The sequence below is a fragment of the Saccopteryx bilineata genome, chromosome 7 (genome assembly GCF_036850765.1).
Source record: "Saccopteryx bilineata isolate mSacBil1 chromosome 7, mSacBil1_pri_phased_curated, whole genome shotgun sequence".
NCBI lineage: Eukaryota > Metazoa > Chordata > Mammalia > Chiroptera > Emballonuridae > Saccopteryx > Saccopteryx bilineata.
Window position 1 is genome coordinate 6,113,179 of NC_089496.1, and position 13,472 is coordinate 6,126,650.

The 13,472-nt window shown below is 36.9% G+C and overlaps 1 protein-coding gene across 1 annotated transcript in view; it reads left to right on the plus strand.

Annotated features, from left to right (window-relative positions):
- The window catches only part of PCLO (piccolo presynaptic cytomatrix protein), a 479,118-nt gene that overhangs the window by 59,866 nt on the left and 405,780 nt on the right, over nucleotides 1–13,472 (plus strand). The gene's annotated exons all lie outside the window — the stretch shown is intronic.

A 13,472-nucleotide genomic window follows, 5' to 3' on the forward strand; every position in this document is an offset into this window, starting at 1 on the left:
ATCCTCAGGCTAATTTTAAAGTAATTCTAGAAAGCTGTGTAAAACTGATTGATCCCACTATTAATATGCATATATGTTTGATATGTTAAATCATCTTGGTTAAACTAAGTTAAGTAGTTTATTCTTATAGCAGAGAATACTCTGAATTTTGAATATGATTAAAGTGCATGAAAACTTCCAATAAAGGGCTATTCATCCCTTTCCTATACATGTTTTTATGAATGTGTCTGGAGATTTGTGTGTTATTGAAGACATGTTTCTGTAAATGTTGACCTAGTTAAATGTGTTATAGTCTATTAAACTTAAATATCCATGAGAAATAAACCACACCTATACTTTTCTACTTGGATATTTTATTGTTACATATAAAATTTAATTAAAATTTTAAATGCTGTGGAAGATTTTAGAAAAAAGGAATGATATAGCATCTGTTCTCACAAAACTCATAACCCAATGAAATAGGAAAACCTATAAAAATGGCTAATAAAAGAAAGTGGTAATTACTTGAAGTACAAAACAAAGTGGTCATAAAAATATAGGGAAATAAGGGCTTTGATGAGCAAATCAAAATATTCTCTTTGCTAAAGTGGAATTCGATTTGTCTATGAAGATGGGCAGGGCCTTTACATTTGCTGTGTCGTTTTGGTTTTCCCAACCTGAGCATCATTCTGGTTTAAGACAATGGTCAGTGGGTAATTTTGGTGGGAGACAGAGCCTTGCCTCCTATACAGATGGGAAGGGCAAATGCTTCTCCTCCCGGCTCCACATAAGGGAAGGCTGGTCTAATGGACTCTCTCAAGGGACTTCACACCTCGAGAAATGCTACCTTGTGGCAGTGTAGCATTTACATTTGCCCTTGGTGCTAGAGGTCAGCCACTGCTGTGAGCAGCATTGTGGTGGTGACAATGCCAGCACAGCATTCTTACCTAGCACTTTTAATCTTGAATTTGACTCTGGTTTCTATTGCCCAGTCTCCTAGTGTCCGCTCTATTTTCAACCAGTTTCTGTAACTTTCTGCTGATTGTGAGTGCTATATTACATTCCACCAAACATTCCTCCTTTTTCTGTCTGTCTGTCAGATTAGGTTTTGTTACTTGGTGGCAAGGACCCTACTCATTCAGCTTTACAAAATGAATATGCAGGAAAGAGTGTTTCCTGCTTTCTGAGGAACACATTCAGCAAGGACAGAGAAGCAAATATTGTACGTACCATTTAAACCAGACAGGAAGGAAGGTGGTAGAAAATCATGCCAAAACAGAGCATTCTAAACTTTCTCGGTTCAGGGCATCCTTTATTCCCAGTAATTTTTTCTCAGTACCTCTAGGCAAACTGATGTATCTAATAGTTGCTTTTATTAAGAGATTAGGTCCAAAAAAATATGACAGCAGCAGTTTATGTGGTATGGAATGCGTATTGCTTTGACTTTCTAGAAAATGCAAATACAGTATCCCTGTGATTTCACCTTAGAAGTACAGGGTATCTCAGCCCACTGTTTGTAAAACATAGGCCTAAAAGATTCTTGGTATTTTGTTTTTTTTATGAAAAATTTATGTTCTTCATTCCACATTCATACTGTTTCTATGAGACTTGCGGGTGGGGATACCGAGGTTCCAAAAATTAATTGGACTAAGGATAAGGATGTATAAATATGTAATGGGTAGGAACTTGAATCCAGATATTTATTTTCTTAAGCAATAATCATCATAGCAATTAGACTTTGTGTCTGGAGTGTGCGTTTATGTGCATAAGGCTATGAAATGGAGGGATTCTGATAAATATTATGCAGAGATGTAACTGTCAGGATGAGAAGTTTTTGCATTTCATGAGTATCAATACAGTTTTTGTAACTAATCTTTTGATTTCAAGTAGTTCTAGATCATGGATCACTTACACATTAAAGACTCTAATTTTGGCTGTATCATTCCTTGTACCATAGAACCTGTCCTATACTTGGTACTCAGTGTATGTTTAGTTAATTTAAACTCACTGCATTGAAAATTTATAGGTTAATGTAAGGCTTTACACTGGTAAGATTTGTGCTACATTAGTAATGATTAGGAGCTGCTACTGAAGATGTTAAATTCTATTTCTTGATGATTCATTTGCTCATTCTTTATTTACTTATTCAGTTAACAATTATCTATTGGGTACCTCTAAATTTTTCAAAGAAGGACAAATATACAGTGACAGAAAATGATTAGATTTGGGGTGATGGGCACCCAATGCAATCAACAGTTCAAATGCTATAGAGATGTTTACCTGAAAGCTATATCTCTTATTGATCAATGTCACCGCATTAAATTTAATTTCTAAAGAAAGAATAAATTTTTTTCATATTATTGAGAAGGTTGAGTGCATGACCAAGACTTGGAAGCCTTTGTCTAGGTCTATGTTTTGACCAATGTCACTAGTTGTATCACTTGTCTTCTTAATATTAATAGAAAGAGTAGAGTTCAATAAAATATTAAGAGGGTGATAAACAATCTGGAAGTCACATGAATTTCCATGATATCTTTTTATTTATTTATTTATTTATTTATTTATTTATTTATTTATTTATTTTTACAGAGACAGAGAGTCAGAGGGATAGACAGGGACAGACAGACAGGAACAGAGAGATGAGAAGCATCAATCATTAGTTTTTCGTTGTGCGTTGCGACTTCTTAGTTGTTCATTGATTGCTTTCTCATATGTGCCTTGACCATGAGCCTTCAGCAGACTGAGTAACCCCTTGCTGGAGCCAGCGACCCTGGGTCCAAGCTGGTGAGCTTTTGCTCAAGCCAGATGAGCCCGCGCTCAAGCTGGCGACCTCGGGGTCTTGAACCTGGGTCCTTCCACATCCCAGTCCGACGCTCTATCCACTGCACCACCACCTGGTCAGCCATGATATCTTAAAAACTTTAGAATATCCAATTCTGAAATAGTATAAAATGTGTATGCATTTTTTAGAGAACACCAGCTTCTTTTGATTTATTATGAAAATATTAATTTTGAGTGTTAGTAGCTTCCATAGTTGGGTGACAACTTTTTAGCCATGGTATGATTTTGTTTGTGTACTTTATAGTAATATTATGACTATAAATGAAAGCTATATTAGGTAAAATTTTAGATGGAGTTTGTGTGGTATTTATATCTTATTGAAGAATCTGTTTCATGGAATTATATACAAGAAAGTAAAATGAAATATCTGTGTATATTATTAAAATTTCTGAAATAATTTATCTTGCTATTCTTCTTAAAGAAGATATTTTCTCTTAAAACACAAGGTAAAAGGTCAAATAAATCTCTTGAATTTATTTGTGTGACCAAATGTACACACACATTTCTATATCAAATATACAAATATGGCCAAACGATAATTCTTATTATTTTATGTTTTCCTTTTTTCTTCTTAAAATGCATACTCCCTTAAGATATTTCCAGATAAATTGAAAGTGGTATTTCTTTTTCAGGTTTCCTGTATTATTAGGTTTTCTTAGAATTTGTGAGTAAAGAAATGGCTTTGAAATCAAGAGGCTCTACATGTGCTATTTAAATAATGTAAATGATTTCTAACATTAAAAAAATAATCTTTCCTGAGCTGTGGTGGTAGAGTGGAGAAAGCATCAACCTGGAATGCTGAGGTCACCGATTTGAAACCCTGGGCCTGCCCAGTCAAGGCACATATAAGAAGCAACTACTACTATGAGTTGATGCTTCCTGCTCTCTGCCCCTCCTTCTCTCTCTCTCTCCCTCCTTCCTCTCTAAAATCAATCAATAAAATCTTTAAAAATATATCATATTAAAGAATAATTTTCCAATGGACACAATTATTTTTTCTTCCTTCCATTTTTTTTTAAGCGAGAAGAAGAGAGATAGAGAGACAGACTCCCACATGCACCCAGACCTGGATCCACCCTGGCAACCCGTCTGGGGCTGATGCTTGAATCAACTGAGCTATCCTTAGCACCTGAGGCTGATGCTCACACCAATTGAGCCATTGGCTGCAAGAGGGGAAGAGAGAGAGGACGAGAAGGAGGGGAAGAGCAGATAGCTGTTTCTCATGTGTTCCCTGACTGGGGGAATTGAAACTAAGATGTCTGCACACTGGGCTGATGCTCTCTCCACTGAGCCAACCGACCACGGCCCAAAGGGCACAATTCTTTAGATGAGTCTCTGGCATCCTGCGGTGCTTAATTTAAGCACATTGATATTTCTGAATTCGTAATGCTGTTTTTATTAAGTATAGGCAAATATCTTTATTTGAATGAAATGATTTCTCTTTGGAAAACCAGTGAAGCATTAACTTAATACAACTGTTTTGTGATTTTTTTAATAAATGATGATGAGGAAGGTGTCCTTGTATTTGATGTTGCTTAATATTTTTGATTTAGACTTTATTGATTTTTATAGGATAGCATTATTACTTTGACCTTTTTTTCCCTATGACGATAAACAGGAAAGAACACTATTTCTATGGTTTGGCAGGGTTACTGTTAAAATTCCAGTTTTCTAAGTTACATATAGATGTATTAATACAATTTTCAAACTCATAATTGTATGTCTCATAAATATTGAAAAATATAATTATTTGTGTGTAAACAGCTTTTTTTTTTTCCTTGAAAAATAAGGATGGCTACTAGAGAAGGGAGTAAGCAGATGACCTCTGAAGGTTTTTCTGGTCAGACTTTTATATCATGCTTCCTTTAACCTGGGCACTGCTCTAGGCACATTGTCCACTCACTAAGTGATTGCTAGTTCTGTAATTCTTAAGAAAAACAATGCAGTAAACAATAGGTATAAATTGCAAATGTTTTTTAGTGGAAGTTCCCACCACACAGGGATTTGGAACTCATTGTGAAGTATGTTAAAAGTATGAGTTTCAAATATATTCGGACTGTATCTGTTGGGCCCTGTGATATAGCAGAAATTGCGTCAGGTTCTAACTTTCCTTTAGTGAATAAAAATAGGCATCCTTTTGCTATTCCCGTTCCAGTGGATGGCAGAGAGAACTGTAAGTAAATAAATGGTATTTCTTTTTCTTTTTTTTTTTAATTTCCTTTTTTTTTTTTTTTTTGTATTTTTCTGAAGCTGGAAACGGGAGACTCCCGCATGTGCCCGACCGGGATCCACCTGGCACGCCCGCCAGGGGCGACGCTCTGCCCACCAGGGGGCGATGCTCTGCCCCTCCGGGGCGTCGCTCTGCCGCGACCAGAGCCACTCTAGCGCCTGGGGCAGAGGCCAAGGAGCCATCCCCAGCGCCCGGGCTATCTTTGCTCCAATGGAGCCTTGGTTGCGGGAGGGGAAGAGAGAGACAGAGAGGAAGGAGGGGGGGGTGGAGAAGCAAATGGGCACTTCTCCTATGTGCCCTGGCCGGGAATCAAACCCGGGTCACCCACACGCCAGGCCGACGCTCTACCGCTGAGCCAACTAGCCAGGGCCTAAATGGTATTTCTTAAAGCAATGTGGTTCCCTAACGGCCTCTTGGAGGCTGGATCATTTTAGCTGGGCCCAACAAAGTGAAAAGTTAAAGGCTTATGGGGCATGAAGGGCAGTTTGGGCAGGAGGAATGGCACGTGTGAAGTCTCTGAGTGGTAGAGGATGCAGAGTTATGATAAGTACAGAAAGCCAGAAAAAGTGTCAGGAGATGGCAGTCTCCGGATTACAGAGGACTAATATTTGTAAAGAACTTGTGTAAAAAAGTAGTTTAGTGCAGATGGAAGTTTCCTCTAGAATTACCTACTTACCTGAATCAGCATGTTTTCTGAAAAGCTTGTTTTGTTAGTAAAAATAGAGTTATTAACTAAAGCAGCAGAAATTGCACTAAATTTTCTCCCTACCATTTCTCGTGAGCCAAGGATTATTTCTCTCGCATGTTAATGACAGTTGCGAATTACTTTAATGCTTTATTTTACCACAAGTAGTTTCTGGAATACCCAGGAAAGAATGAATGTGAATATTGTTTGTTGTGTATGTCCAGGTAGAAATAAACTGAGGACTGATTTTTGTGGACAGGATTGTGATTCCAAAACTTTTATATGTTGGGCTCCTCAGACATCTCAATACTACTTTGATAGTCCTTCACATTGCTATTGCTTGCTTATGGTAATTGTAATCTTTAAGACCAATCATTTTAAAAATATTTTAAAATTAAGTACTATTCCAAGTATAAAAATAATTCCATAATGAACACTCCATCCAATCTTGTCAAATCTTAATATGTAGCCTTATTTGCTGGGGCTACATTATCATTGTGAGTCCAGCGAGCCACCCTTTGTGCCCTTCTTTGATTCCATTACCTTCCCCCACTTCTAAGAAAAAACTACCATCCTAATATTGGTAGTTTTTACTTTAAACAGGATTTTGTATTTTATTATACATATGTCTATTCATAAGCAATATAAAATATTGTTTTAAACTTTAATCCCTGAAGATACATGTATCTCAAATTGATTAATTTTAACTGTCGTATAGGCTGGCTTATTGTATAGCTCTTTTATGAATGTACCATGTAATTTTTCCAATCTTTTGATGATGAACTCTTAGTTTGTTTCCAAGTCTAATTTACCCTTATTTTGTCTTTGTCCTTTAGTATATTTTCCTCTTGGTTCACTTTGCCTTCTCCCTATAGTTTATGTCTCTTTAACAAGGTATTTTTGTGCTGATAACCTAACCTTTCCTTTTTTATTTAGGAAATTAAATGTGGTGACTTTGATCAATAATAGTACATAGGCATTTTTATGATGATAACCTAACCTTAGAGAAAACATATAAGTAACTTTAAATTTTCATTTTAATTCATTAGTATAGTATTATTAAAACAGATTGAAACAGATTACAGTTAGTTCATCTTCTCAAAATCAATAATTGCTCTTTTAATAATGGTTAAAAAATAGCCAAATGATTATAGGTTTAGAAAGATCCTGTTGGTGTGTTTTTCTCAGGTTAGCCAATCAGTATTCCTAATTATCTCTTTTTAAAAATTTCAATATAATAAAGGTTTCAGATTCCTTAGAAAGGTTGATTTTGATAGATTTTCAATTTATGTATGTCATATGATTGTATATATAAAGCACTTAACATGCTTAAGTAAGAAAATAAAACATACCTTTTGGTAGGAAAATAAGTAAATGTCTTAAGTGTTGAAATAAAATATCTTAGATTTTTTTTCTTCTAGAAATATGACACTCATCACTTAGATGGATTGTAGAAGGTGCTATACAATGCACGGAGGTAAATTATTTATTCTTCATGATTAGATAAAAGATACTGAGCTATGTTGATTGAATTTACAGGAACCATAACAATTTTTCAACTTTAACAAAACTTTTTGTTTAGTTCTTAAAGTTCCAAATACAGTTATTTGAGTTTGTTTGCTTGTTTAAAATCACATTGTCTTTTGGCTCTGAGTCACAAAAAGAAGTAGTGATATCTTCTCAGAAAAAAAAGTGTGGGTTTATTTGAGTTTAAGCTTTTATCAGTGAATCACTTAGATATCCACTAAGAAGTATAGACTTCAAGATAGCTCTGAGAAGGATGGTCCCAAAATAAACAAATTTGAAAAAGTTTTTGGAGTGTGAGGTAGGAATGCCTCGTGATTGGCAAAGTTTAACTTTAGAAGATTTATTCTTAGAAGCAACACATTTCAGCCATTGCCGCATGGAAATGTCACAGTTTCTTGTGCCAAAAGTAAAACACATACCATTCAAATTATCCTTTGTACTTCTACATACATTCAGGAACTAACATCTATCAAGAGTGTACCACTTGGTATGTATTTTCTATGTTAATAATTATGTTTTTAATTTAAAGTTACACTTTTATACAAATATACTCTCTTTGCCTGTTTTTCAAAGAGTTCTAAAGGGAAATTAAGTAATGTATTTAGTTTAACATTATACAACATTCATGAACAACTTGTAATTTTATGTGGATTACCTAACATCAATAGAATTTCTTAATGAGGAGAGTAATCATCAAGTACATAAATGGTTAAATTGAAGAAAGATTTGTTAGTGGGTATCATTTATACTATACCAAATTTGTTAAACCAGAGAGGTAAAAAAGAAGAAAAGCTTTTTTTAATTTATGAAAGTAGAACTAATTTTTTAGCTAGAAGTTAAAAAAAAATCCTGAGTTTTATAAGCAAGAAATCTATATAGTTGTTTTTTTTTTTTTTTTTTTTAAGGGACAGAGACAGGACAGACAGACAGGAAGGGAGAGAAATGAGAAGCATCAGTTCTTCATTGCCGCACTTTAGTTGTTCATCGATTGCTTTCTCATATGTGCCTTGACCAGGGGGCTGCAGCTAAGGCAGTGACACTTTGCTTAAGCCAACAACTTTGGGCTCAAGCTAGTGACCGTGGACTTTAAGCCAGTGACCTTTGGGCTCAAGTCAGTGACCATGGGGTCATTTCTATGATCCCATGCTCAAGCCAGTGAACCTGTGCTCAAGCTGGTGAGCCTGCGCTCAAGCCGGTGACCTTGGGGTTTTGAACCTGGGTCCTGTGCATCCCAGGCCAATGCTCCATTCACTGCTCCACCGTCTGGTCAGGCAAGAAGTCTATATATTTTTAAATAAGAAATTCATGCAACATGTATTGATGGTGTGTTTACTTTATGACAATCACTTTAGGGGACACAATTTTAATTATTCTATAAGGTGAGTATTGCCATTTTAATTCTACAGTTGGAGTAGCTGAATGTCAGACTTTAACTTCTTGATATCACAGAGTGGCAGAGGTAGAATTTAAACCTAGAACTTTCCATTTCCAAAGTTTCTATTTTTATTTCCCTAACTTAGTGCTCAGTGTGTGTTTGTGGGTGAGTGGTTATGGGCTGAAGGAAAGTGATATAAAAGATAGGAAACTGACCGTTGAATTAAAATACAGTACTTGATTCTGAGCCAGATCACTCACATAATTTGCATTCAATGGATAGGTGGATAGGGGTTTGAAATATCAATATATTTTTATATAAAATAGCACTACTTTTTTAGTCAATAAAGAGAATGACCACCATTCTACTCTCTGCTTTTATAAGTTCAGCTTTTTTTTTAGATTTCATATATATTTATCATGTTGTATCCCTTAAATATACACATTTTATTTCTTAGCCATATCCACTAAAACTAGAATAAATATTAACAAAAAGGTTAGTAATATACCATGTATTATAAGCCACAATATGTTGTTTGCTTCTCCTTTTATATTGTTTCTCTATCTAGATAGTTATTTTTTTCCTTTCATAATTTTTGCTGAGAGCCTTCTCACCTCCAGCCTGGTTTCTTGTACTCTCCCCTTTAATATTTTATTTGTTTTACTATTCTTCCCACCCCTTCCTCATCAGAACAAAGAGTTGCTAGTGAACGTTCTAGGGGTTTCCTTTGTCTATAGGGATCTGAAATTTCTTAGCCTGATATTTTAAATGTTAAATATGTGTTTAATTTATATGTTTAGCATTTTTTTAAGCTATTCAGCTAATCAAATCGACCCCCCAATCTTCCCAGTATGCTTTATTGGCCTTCAAATATGTCTTGTGCTTTCTCACCACAAGGCCTTTGTTCCAACTGTTCTTGATGTTGTAAATCCCTTCTCTCTTATCCAAATTTTGTTTCTTCTTCAAGACCCAATTTGAATCCCTCTTTTGTACAATAGTTGCTGAGTACTGCAGTTCATCATTGTCTTTACTTATGCTGGTGTCTTATAATCCTTGTCACCTGGGAGGAGGCTTATTAAAAGATCAAACCGGCAATGAATGAAGATCGCATGTTTACTGGAACATGAGAGAATGATTCCTCTTGAGTATAAAAGAGAACTTGGTCAGGGACGATAATTTTTCTTAGTGAGAGAATGCAGAAAGATGTTCACAGAGGGAAGAGTGTAAGACATGCAAATGCTTTTATGCACACATGCTAAGGCATCCAATAGGAACAACTCTTTAAGACTGTTATTGATATGACTAGCGTTATTTTAAGTCATTCATTTCCTTTATATATGCCATCCCAAAATTCAGAGGTGTTCTACAGATACATAAGGTTTAAGATTTAATGTTAAAACATATAAAGTAGTCACGTTAGCTAGACTGTAAACTCTAAAGGAAAGAATTTTACTTTCTCTCAGTGTCCAATGCAAAGTCTTAAGTGTAGCAGATGCTTAATTAATTTCTATTTTAGTTACTTGATTGTGGAAAACACACTAATATATGTAGTTGTATGTGGTGCTTCTGGAAGACAAGAGTGCACTGTCCATACTCACTAATCAATGTTTATAAAAATAATGGTATTTCTCCCCACATTAGAAATCCATTTGTAAATAAATTGTCTGGGATGGATGTTAATGATCTTTATTCTGATTATTGTAATTGTTGGGTTAGTAAACGGGAAGCTTTGCCCCTGTAAGCGCTCCAGTTCAATACAAATTAATTTTTTTTACATTTTTAAATACTATGTGACTTTTATTAAAGGAGGAGCATTACAAATGCATACTTCTATTGCAACTTTCCCTAAATGTCCATTTCCTTCCATAAAAGAAGACATCAAGTTCCATTATGACAAAATAACAGTTTGCATCTTTATCAATATCAAATACTTTTTAAAATGTATTTATTGTGTTTACATAGATTCTAGTGTCGCCCTGAATGCATCCCATCCCCTCTATTCTCCTCAACATGTCCCTTGCCTCCCTCCCCATAATGTCCTCCCCACTTCCCTTCACGTTTATCCCATCCTGTCCTCCCCTTTCCCTCTGTCCTCTTTTCCTCTAGTCCCTTTGATCCCTCCTCTGTCTCAATTCTGTTCCTCAGTTCACATTGTTTCTTGGATTCCTCAAATGAGTGAAGTCATATGATATTTTTCTTTCTCTGCTTGGCTTATTTCACTTAACATAATAGTTTCCAGGTCCATCCACGTTGTCACAAAAGATAATATTTCCTTCTTTTTCATGGCCCCATAGTATTCCATTGTATATATGTACCAAAGCTTTTTAATCCACTCGTCCACTGACGGACACTTGGACTGTTTCCAGATCCTCGCCATTGTGAACAATGCTGAAATAAACATGGGGGTGCATATCTTCTTTTATATCAGTGATATGGTGTTCTTGGGATACATTCCTAAAAGTGGGATGGCTGGGTCAAAAGGCAGTTCCATTTTTAATTTTTTGAGGAATCTCCATATTGTTTTCCACTGTGGCTGCACCAGTCTGCATTTCCACCAGCAGTGCAGGGGATTCCCTTTTCTCCACATCCTCGCCAGCACCTATCATGTGTTGTTTTGTTAATGAGCACCATTCTGATGGTGTGAGGTAGTATCTCATTGTAGTTTTTATTTGCATTTCTCTAATGATTAGTGATGTTGAACATTTTTTCATCTGTCTATTGGTCATCTGCATGTCCTCTTTGGAGAAGTGTCTATTCATTTCTTTTGCCCATTTTTTGATTGGATTATTTGTCTTCCTGGTGTTGAGTTTTACAAGTTCTTAGACGGAGACCTGAATTGACTAACAAGTTGACTTGTACAAGTTTTTTATAAATTTTGGTTATTAACCGCTTATCAGACGTATTGCCGAATATGTTCTCTCATTGTGTAGTTTGTCTTTTTATTCTGTTCATATTGACCCGTGTTGCCCCACGGAGAGGCAGGGTCAGAGGCCTTTCTGTGGGCTGAGGGCAGAGTCTCTGGGCAGCCCCAGCGCCCTGGGAAAGCCACGCACGGGAGGGAGTGAGAACTACTTCCAACGGTGGAGATTTTCCGTGCTGGTGAGGGTTTTACTCAGAGGGAACCGCAGCCGGCCTCATATCCTGGTGTGCGCGCGCAGATAAGGAGTGAGCAATTCCTCCGAGTGCCTTGGCAGTGAGCGCCCGTGTTATCGCACAGAGGGGCAGAGTCAGGGGCCTTTGTGTGGGCCAAAGCGGAATCTCGGGCCGCCCCAGCGCCTTGCAAAAGCCGCACACGGGGACGGAGCGAGACTCAATTCTAACGCTGCAACTTTTCCCTGCGGTTGGGGGTTTCACTCAGAGTGTGAGACTGCTGGCCGGATATCCTGGTTGCAGACAGTGAGTGAGAGTTTCCTCCAAGCGCCCTGGAAGTGGGCGCCCGCTTGTGTTACCGGACAGAGTGGCAGAGCCAGTGGTCTTTGAGTGGGCGGAAAGCCCACCTGATTATGCTAGCAGCTCTGACTGACTGAGCCTTACCCAGAGCCCTGTGCTGAGTGGAAATAGAGTGGGGAGTTGCCAGCAATTTGAGCCTCTTACTATCCAGGCAGAGGCAGCAGCAACCCCATACCTGGACTATCAGGCTACTAATTGAGGAAGGAAAGACTAGGAGAAAGGCTCCAGGAACACGGACTCTCTCACTGTTGGAGCCTATAAATGCTAATGAGCCTCAACTCCCAACGAGAATAAAGTATAATACATGACATTGCCATAGAGACTTATCAACTGCAAACCTCTACCTGAGCGTGCCAAAGGGGCAGAACCCGGGGTACAGAGTCACCGACCAGGAAGAGGGAGAGAAAAGAAAAAGCAAGAAGATAACCTCTCAAAATCAAGAATAATCTGCAGACTTTATAACCTATCCCATTTTATTATATTTGTTCGTTTGTTTCTCTTATCTTCATTCTTGAGACTTTTTTTTCCTCCTCCAATTTGGCCGATTAACTCTCTACCGGTCTTACTCTCTCCTCTCCTTGAACTACACTACCCATAAGTGTTACATCTCCCATTATCATTTCTCTTCTCTTCCTTTCTCTCTATGAGGGTTGCACTCCAAAACCCTTAACTCTTTCTCTCTCTCTCCTTTCTTTTTTCTTCTTTTAGTGGTTCCCTCTTTTTTTTCTCTCTCTCTCTTTCTTTTCTCCCTCTATATTAGTTTCTTCCTTTCTCCTTTACATCTCCTCTGTTCATATTGTCTTTTTAATTTGATATACTATATCAGTCAGTTTGTTTATCCTGTCATTTATTTCACTTGCCTGTGGAAATAAATCAGCTAATATATCGCTGTGAGAGATGTCGGTGAGCTTACTTCCTATGTTATCTTCTAAGAAGCTTATGGTTTCACAACTTATATTTAAGTCTTTTATCCACTTTGAGTTTATTTTTGTGCAGGGTGTAAGTTGGTGGTCTAGTTTCATTTTTTTTGCAGGTAGCTGTCCAATTTTCCCAACACCATTTGTTAAAGAGCCTGTCTTTACTCCATTGTAACTCTTTATCTCCTTTGTCAAATATCAATTGTGCCTAGAGGTGTGGGTTTATTTCTGGGTTCTCTGTTCTGTTCCATTGATCTCTATGCCTGTTCTTATGCCAGTACCAGGCTGTTTTGAGTACAATGGCCTTGTAGTATAACTTGATATCAGGAAGTTTGATAGCTCCCACTTTATTCTTCTTTTTCAAGATTGCTGAGGCTATTCCATTTATTTTTTTGGTTTTATAAAAATTTTTGGAATATGTGTTCTATATCTTTGAAGTATGTCATGGTATTTTAATTGGTATTGCAT